The following is a 7,404-nucleotide window of genomic DNA, read 5'->3' on the forward strand; positions in this document are numbered from 1 at the left end:
GTACGTACGGAGGGACGGACGGACGGACGGACGGACGGACGGGACAGGACAGGACAGGACAGGACAGATAAAACCTATTCATTCTGAACTGAAATGGCCATATATGGACATGGGACACACATTTTGCTTTTTGAAAAAGCCTATTCATTCTGGACTGATATTCTGGACGTACAAGACAGAAAAAGCCTGTTCATTCTGGACTGGAGTGACCATATATGGACATGAGGTGACATACATTCTGTTTTTGAAAAAGCCTGTTCATTCTGGACTGAGATGACCATATATGGGCGTGGGACACACAAAGCCACTCATTGGAAGCGGTTTTCACCGCTTCAGAAATACAAAGAAATTACTGACATATTTGACAACTTTATAAAGTCTTAAAAAAGAACATTGACGCGTTGTGAGCTTGTAGATCTGCAATTTCTACTATTTTTTACTTAAAAAAAAAAGTAATGACGTCACAGTGCTGCATCATGGACAAAACCGCTTTTGCATTGACAATGACATCATAGACTGGCCATGAACTACCACACATATGCCCATAATATATGGACCTGACATCACAGTAATGACGTCACAGTGCTGCATCATGGACAAAACCGCTTTTGATTGGTCTGTGGTAATTTTTATGGCTAACACAAAGTGAAATATAGGAGTGGTTGCACCGCTTAAAAAAGGACAAGAAAAGTAACTTTGAACCTTGAACAGTTCCGGTCCTGTGACCTTGGGAAGTGGCTTGTGTGACTTATCAGTTCGTTTACACATTCAAAAATGGACATCTGTGGGTCTGTGGACGCTGCAGTTCCCACGAACATCATTGCTGCTAAGACAGCTGAGGTTCGAGCCACTCAGATCAACTGGCAATCCTACCTCCGGGTTCAGATGATTTCTGCTGAGGACTGTGAGTTTGTTGAGAAGTTTGTGGCTGCTCAGGACAAACAGGCCATTCTGACCAATGAAGGACATCAGTGTGCAAAGACGTTTCTGAACCTGATGGCTCAGACCTCCAAGGAGCAGACGGTCCAGTACATCTTGACGCTGATTGATGACACTCTGCAGCAGGAGAAAAAACAGAGGGTGAAAATCTTCTTTGACTATGCCAAGAAGACTAAGAACACTGCCTGGTCCTACTTTCTTCCCATGCTAAACCACCAGGACCCATTCACTGTCCACATGGCCGCAAGGATCACAGCCAAACTGGCCACCTGGGGAGGCGACCTGATGGATCGAAGTGACCTCAACTACTACCTCAACTGGATCAAGACTCAACTCGGCTCTCAAGACCTACATGGTACACGCCAAGACACGGGCAGTGGAACAAGGACCATTTCCCCCAACGAAAGCTCACAGTACATCCACTGCGTGGCCGGGTGCCTCCAGCTGATGCTCAGGGTTAACGAGTATCGCTTTGCCTGGGTGGAGGCTGATGGCATGAACTGCATTACTGCTGTCCTGAGCAACAAGTGTGACTTCCAGCTTCAGTACCAGATGATCTTCTGCATTTGGGTCCTGGCCTTCAGCCCCCAACTCTGTGAGCAGCTCCGACGCTACAACGTTGTGCCTAGCTTGTCCGACATTCTCCGGGGCTCTGTTAAGGAGAAGGTCCCTCGCATCATTTTGGCCACCTTCCGCAACCTCCTGGAGATTTCTGCAGAGAAGGAGACGTGCCAGGAGTATGCCCTGGCCATGATCCAGTGCGACGTGCTGAAGCAGTTGGAGAACCTCAGCCAGCAGAAGTACGATGACAAAGACATCACAGACGACATCAAGTTCCTGCTGGAGCGTCTTGAACGGAGCATGCAGGAACTCACCTCCTTTGACGAGTACAGCTTTGAGCTCAAGTCTGGCCTCCTGAAATGGAGCCCTGTGCACAAATCAGAGAAGTTCTGGTGTGAGAATGCCGTCCGTCTGAATGAGAACAACTATGAGCTCCTCAAGGTCCTTACTAGGTTGTTAGAGGTGTCAGATGACCCACAGGTCATCGCAGTGGCGGCCCACGACCTCGGTGAGTACGTGCGACACTATCCACGTGGCAAACGAATGATTGAGCACCTGGGCGGAAAGCAACTGGTGATGAACCACATGTTCCATGAGGATCAGCTGGTCCGCTACAACGCCCTGCTGGCTGTGCAGAAACTCATGATTCCACAACTGGGAATGTCTGGGAAAACAACTGGTCTACTGATCAGAAGCAACAACCCCAAGCCGTGGCAGCCAGAAGCTTAATTCTTGTGGGGGGAGCAGAAGAAACCTGACCCCGTCCAAGTTATTATAAAGAAAAGCACTCTCGGCATCCCCCAGTTAGAACTGGGTAATGTTGTAATTAAGGGAAAGGGAGAGTCTGAGGTGTTCTCTGCTGGAACTGCTACCTCTCTGCGACCCAATTGACTTTGGATAAGCGGTTTGGATAAGATGAATGGGTGGATGAATTTGGTAGACTTCGAAGGAGATGAGATGAATCATAGTCATCACTACTGCTGCACCAGTTTCCTTTTGGATCCCATGTTTAACCGATTGGGTTTGAAGAATTTAATATTAGAAGTTTTGCAATAGAAAAAAGTACAGTTTCATGACAGTACAAATCACTGGTACACGGTCAACTAAAAGGAGATCCTAGAAAGCACTACATCGATCGGCTTATTTCATTGATCCGTTTCGGCATCTGGTTTATGCGTTTTCACAGCACTTCCACATCCAGTGTGAACACAGCATGCAACAATGTTCCTTTACTCGCTATATATGCACATTAAAACCACTATCACCATCAAACCTTCCTAAATTATTTTCAAAATAGTTGATGTACAAGCTCACTACGCGGTGCGGTGTGATTCATTGTGAGCTTGATTTGGCATCAACAAATAATAAAGCCTTTTCTTTTTATTTATGTTCAACCACAAATTGGGAAGCCAGGGTTTAAGTGGTTAGAAATTATTTAGAACTAGAGTGCATTCTGTCGAGGTGCCAACTTGCGCCTGTGCACTCGTGGCCATATATGGCCTACCTGTGCACCAGCAGAGCGAGCCAAGTACTACTTTCTTTATGTGTGTGGGCAAGTTGGCACTTGCCAACTTGGCCAACTTGCGCCTTGTTATTTAAACAGGTCGCAAAGGCCCTGCCTTTGTACTGACGGCACCGTAACTAGTATAGTTGCGACCGTCAGGGAGCAGTTTACTATGAAAACCTCCACCGGCCGTCCGTCCGTCGGTCGGTCGGTCGGTCACACGTCACACGTCACACCTTTGCCCTGCTCATATCTCCGCATCAGTATATAGGGCTTGTTTGTTTATTGTATGACATCACGCCACATCATCAGTATATAGGGCTTGTTTGTTTATTGTATGACATCACGCCACATCATCAGCTGTGGACTCTGTGATGTCATCGTATCTCCATATATGGCCATCTCCGTATATGGAGATATAAGTCGTCCATGCCCAAGTATGGGCTGGTGAGGTCAGACTTTGTGTGATGCGTAGGTTATCTCCATATATGGAGATTCAACATTCCAGGCAATGCTCTCTTCCTTGGTGAGAATTGACCCTTTATATAGGGCTTGTTTGTGTATTGTATGACATCACGCCACATCATCAGCTGTGGACTCTGTGATGTCATCGTATCTCCATATATGGCCATCTCCGTATATGGAGATATAAGTCGTCCATGCCCAAGTATGGGCTGGTGAGGTCAGACTGTGTGTGATGCGTAGGTTATCTCCATATATGGAGATTCAACATTCCAGGTGTAACTATGGCTGCCCGTATGACGTGAGAGGTGGAGGTTGTGATATTTGTGGAGATAAGCGACCAACGGTCGCTTATCTCCCGATTAGGGAGTCTTACTGGTATATATATACTTATTAATTATAATAACCGTAACTAGTAGTACTTAATTATAATAACCGTAACTAGTACTTAATTATAATAACTAGAGAAGATGCAATTGGAAATTGCAAGTGTGATTGCTGACGTGACTATATTCTGCAGTAGGCTAACCGTCATGTGAAGCTCGACCAATTGATTCCCTATTGATTCCCACTCCCATTGATTCCCTACTGATTCCCACTCCCATTGATTCCATCAATCTCCAATGGCAGCCTAGTAATCAATAAAGTTACGTCATTGATGATGAAAGGTTACCCTAGAAGTCTTTAAAGTTTCCCTAGAACTATAATGTGTTGCCCTGTCAGGCAACCACACTAATAAACCTACGTCGCACCATCGATCCAACTGATATTCCCATATATCTTTCGGTCCTTGTCCCTTTCATGCCCAAATATGGAGATCTCTGTATCCATCAGTCCTTGTCCCATTATATGACCATTTATGGAGATCCCTGATGTCATCAGTATATGCCTTATATAGCCTATGCGCCTTATGCCATGACGACACATTGAACTTAGACAACACACTCCATATTTGAGCATAGCTGTATTGGGAACTCCTTATATGGTTATGGCTCAATCATGGGGACATGAGCGTGATGTCAGAGGTCTTCCCACCGGCCAGCCAGTCCTCCCTTAAGCCAATTTTAACATAGGATAACATGTCAGTAAATGGGCAATAGACTAGGAAAGGAACGTGCCTATTGTAAAACTTTACTTATAATACATAAAGGAGTACAGTACAGTTCTGTTCAGTTTAAGAGCATCATTATATCTGTTTCATCTCTTAAGGACAGGGGGTCAGAAGTCATGAGACCTATTGGCATTATCATCACAAACACAAAACTCATAGCAATATGAAAGACATGGTTGATTAATACAAAAACTATGCAACAGAAGCTACAACTATCTCCCCATTATGTCAAAAACAATGTCAAGCAAGCAATAATATAATGTAAAATGGTAGTGCTTGAAAGTGTTTGCTTGCTATACGGGACTGAGACGCCTTTTTCACAGAAATTGTATAACCTAATATATATAAAAATGGGCTCACACAAAAAAAGAAGTTTTCCCTAAATCTATCCAAAAAGGCAGTACATTCTTCTCATGGCAGTCTGTTTACCAACACGATACTGTTCATTTTGCAAAATAAAAATAAAAATAAGTGTTCCATCCAAAACTGTGGCTAATTACAGTGACTTAGAACAACTGAGCATATCTGTTGCACCAGTCAGATCTTTAGTGGACATTATCATATCTAGCAACACTTTTTGAAAATGACATTCTTTCATTGTTTCTATAAAACCATGTACATTTCAATTAAAAACTAAAAAACAGTGTGAACAGTGAGTAGGAAAATAATGTCCTGAACTTTAAATGACATTCCGACCAGACACTTTCATGAAAAAGGACACCACAAAACATCAGCTTTGCCATCCGAGTTTAAAATGTCAAACCGTTTGCCAAAAGCACAGTGAAAATTCAAATGCCACATTAAGTAAAAAAAAGAAAAGAAAAAAAAGAAAAAGAAAAAAAGAAATCCCAAACCACAAAGAAATATCAGTAGGAGTCATGAAGTCAACAGAACAGAATGTAACTGAAGGCAATTTCAGCTACCGGTAATTCTGAAACACCCAGGCCTGTTCACAGTCTGAGTGAGAACGAACCACTGATTAAGAAGCTGCCTAATGAAAAAAAATATATATATATTATTACACAGTAAAATCCTCGGTGTGTGTTTAACCATTTGTAACTGATTGTACGATTTGTAACTGAGTGTACGAATGTAACCAACCGGACCCAAAAGGGTCCATTTGGTTTACATATGTACACTCGAGTTAATTTAACTAACCACTTTTATACTTTGTTGCACAACGGTGTCGCGCGGCTAAAACAACTGATCTACAGTACAAGCTCAGACAATGCACTATTTTGGAAAATATTTAAACACTTTCGCTTGTAATGACATGCCCCAAAACAGTGACGACAGGTTGAATGGGGTCAAAACACAGAGGACTTCACTGTGTATACTTGGCTTGTGTTCATTCCAGTAACTAACATTAAACTTAAGAGATGTGAGCAAATGGTCATCTCAGACAGAGCTCTCTGCGCCGAGGGGCCGGGGACTAAAGGAATACAGCACAACACTCATATTCATAAGTAAAAAACTCTACTTCATAAAACTCTAAAGAGGACTTATGCCAGAAGTCAAAATATGACCTGTATTGCTTGATTATTTACCAGATATGTACATTGAAATTGAAACACACAGAATGTGACCATTCATAACGATAAAGAGCTCACTCAAAATTTGACCAGGTGGTGCAAGTGTGTTGTCCGGGAGGTGTGAACTATGACAAAACAAAACGCTGCATCCAAGTACTTTAGTAGTTAGACTTTATTCTAATTCAGCATGTGGTGCGGCACAGAGACTGTGTGTGTTAGTAAAAGCTGGGCCACATCCTAAATTCATGGAATGTTATTGTGTTTAAGCGATAACACTCAAGGCTATGTGATTATACCAAGGCAACGGGTGTTTGAAACGCCAGAAGCTGTGGTATAATCAAAAGACATCGTGACCTTGAATGTATTTTATGCTAATTGGCTCAATTCAAACAAATTCATAACCTCAAGGTTTCAGGTTAAAATTCCCCCCAAGTCAACATAATATCCATCCTGTCCTTGATCAAGACATTGGCTCTCTCAGCCCTAGAACCACATCTCTGTGACTTGATCTATGCTCTGACATTTCTGTTTGGAGAAGGAAAAGATGACCTCAGAGAAATAAATGACTACTCTTAGGGAAATATCCAGTTGTTTGCCCCATTTCTTGTGTGAACACCAAGCGAGTCCAAAAAAGGCAGGTCTAAAAAGGGCACCCAGTCGCAATAATATTTGGACTAAGGCTTCCGTTTACTATATACTGTATAAAATATGCAACTGTTCGCACCGTTTCTTTCTATTTTACACTGGAGACCCACTGTAGTGCTACTTTTCTCTTGTTTTTAGTGAGAATCTGGGATGACTGAAAAATGTCTATTTCTGCCATCTAGAGGCATCAAGCAGTTTGGCGTTTATCGTTTTCTTTTTTTTTATGACATTGATTAATGAGAACATACATTTTGATCACTCTCGTAAACCAATAAGACATGGTTACTACGTTGACGATGTCAACGTGATAGCACGCCCTTATGCTGAGCAGCCAGTGGTCGGGGGTTGGAGGGGGTGGGTTCTCATCCTTTTTTTTCTTCTTTTGTATTCCAGAACAAAAAAAGAGATGGAAATGTAAACAATGTCAAGAGAGGAAATGGAAGAAGAAAAAAAATAAAAAACATGAATCAGCACCAGACACAAATAATAATAAAAAAGAACGGGTGACAGACGGAGTGGCTCGGTCCTTGAGCCTTAGCACCAGTTTGCATCCCCCTCCCCACTGTTCGTCCAACCCGGGCTGGGAGATGTGGAAGGCAACTCAGTACCAGGACTTTAGGCAAGAGTGTTGCGTTCAAACAAACAAAAAA

General features: G+C 42.8%; 1 pseudogene across 1 annotated transcript; it reads left to right on the forward strand.

Moving 5' to 3' along the window:
* The first annotated feature begins 774 nt into the window (after positions 1–774).
* On the forward strand, positions 775–2,258 carry LOC308302431 (V-type proton ATPase subunit H-like; annotated as a pseudogene). Its single transcript has one exon. The product of its transcript is annotated as a V-type proton ATPase subunit H-like (transcript).
* The last annotated feature ends 5,146 nt before the right edge of the window (positions 2,259–7,404 follow it).

Source organism: Nannobrachium achirus (assembly GCF_963921795.1).
Source record: "Nannobrachium achirus genome assembly, chromosome: 17".
NCBI classification, from domain to species: domain Eukaryota; kingdom Metazoa; phylum Chordata; class Actinopteri; order Myctophiformes; family Myctophidae; genus Nannobrachium; species Nannobrachium achirus.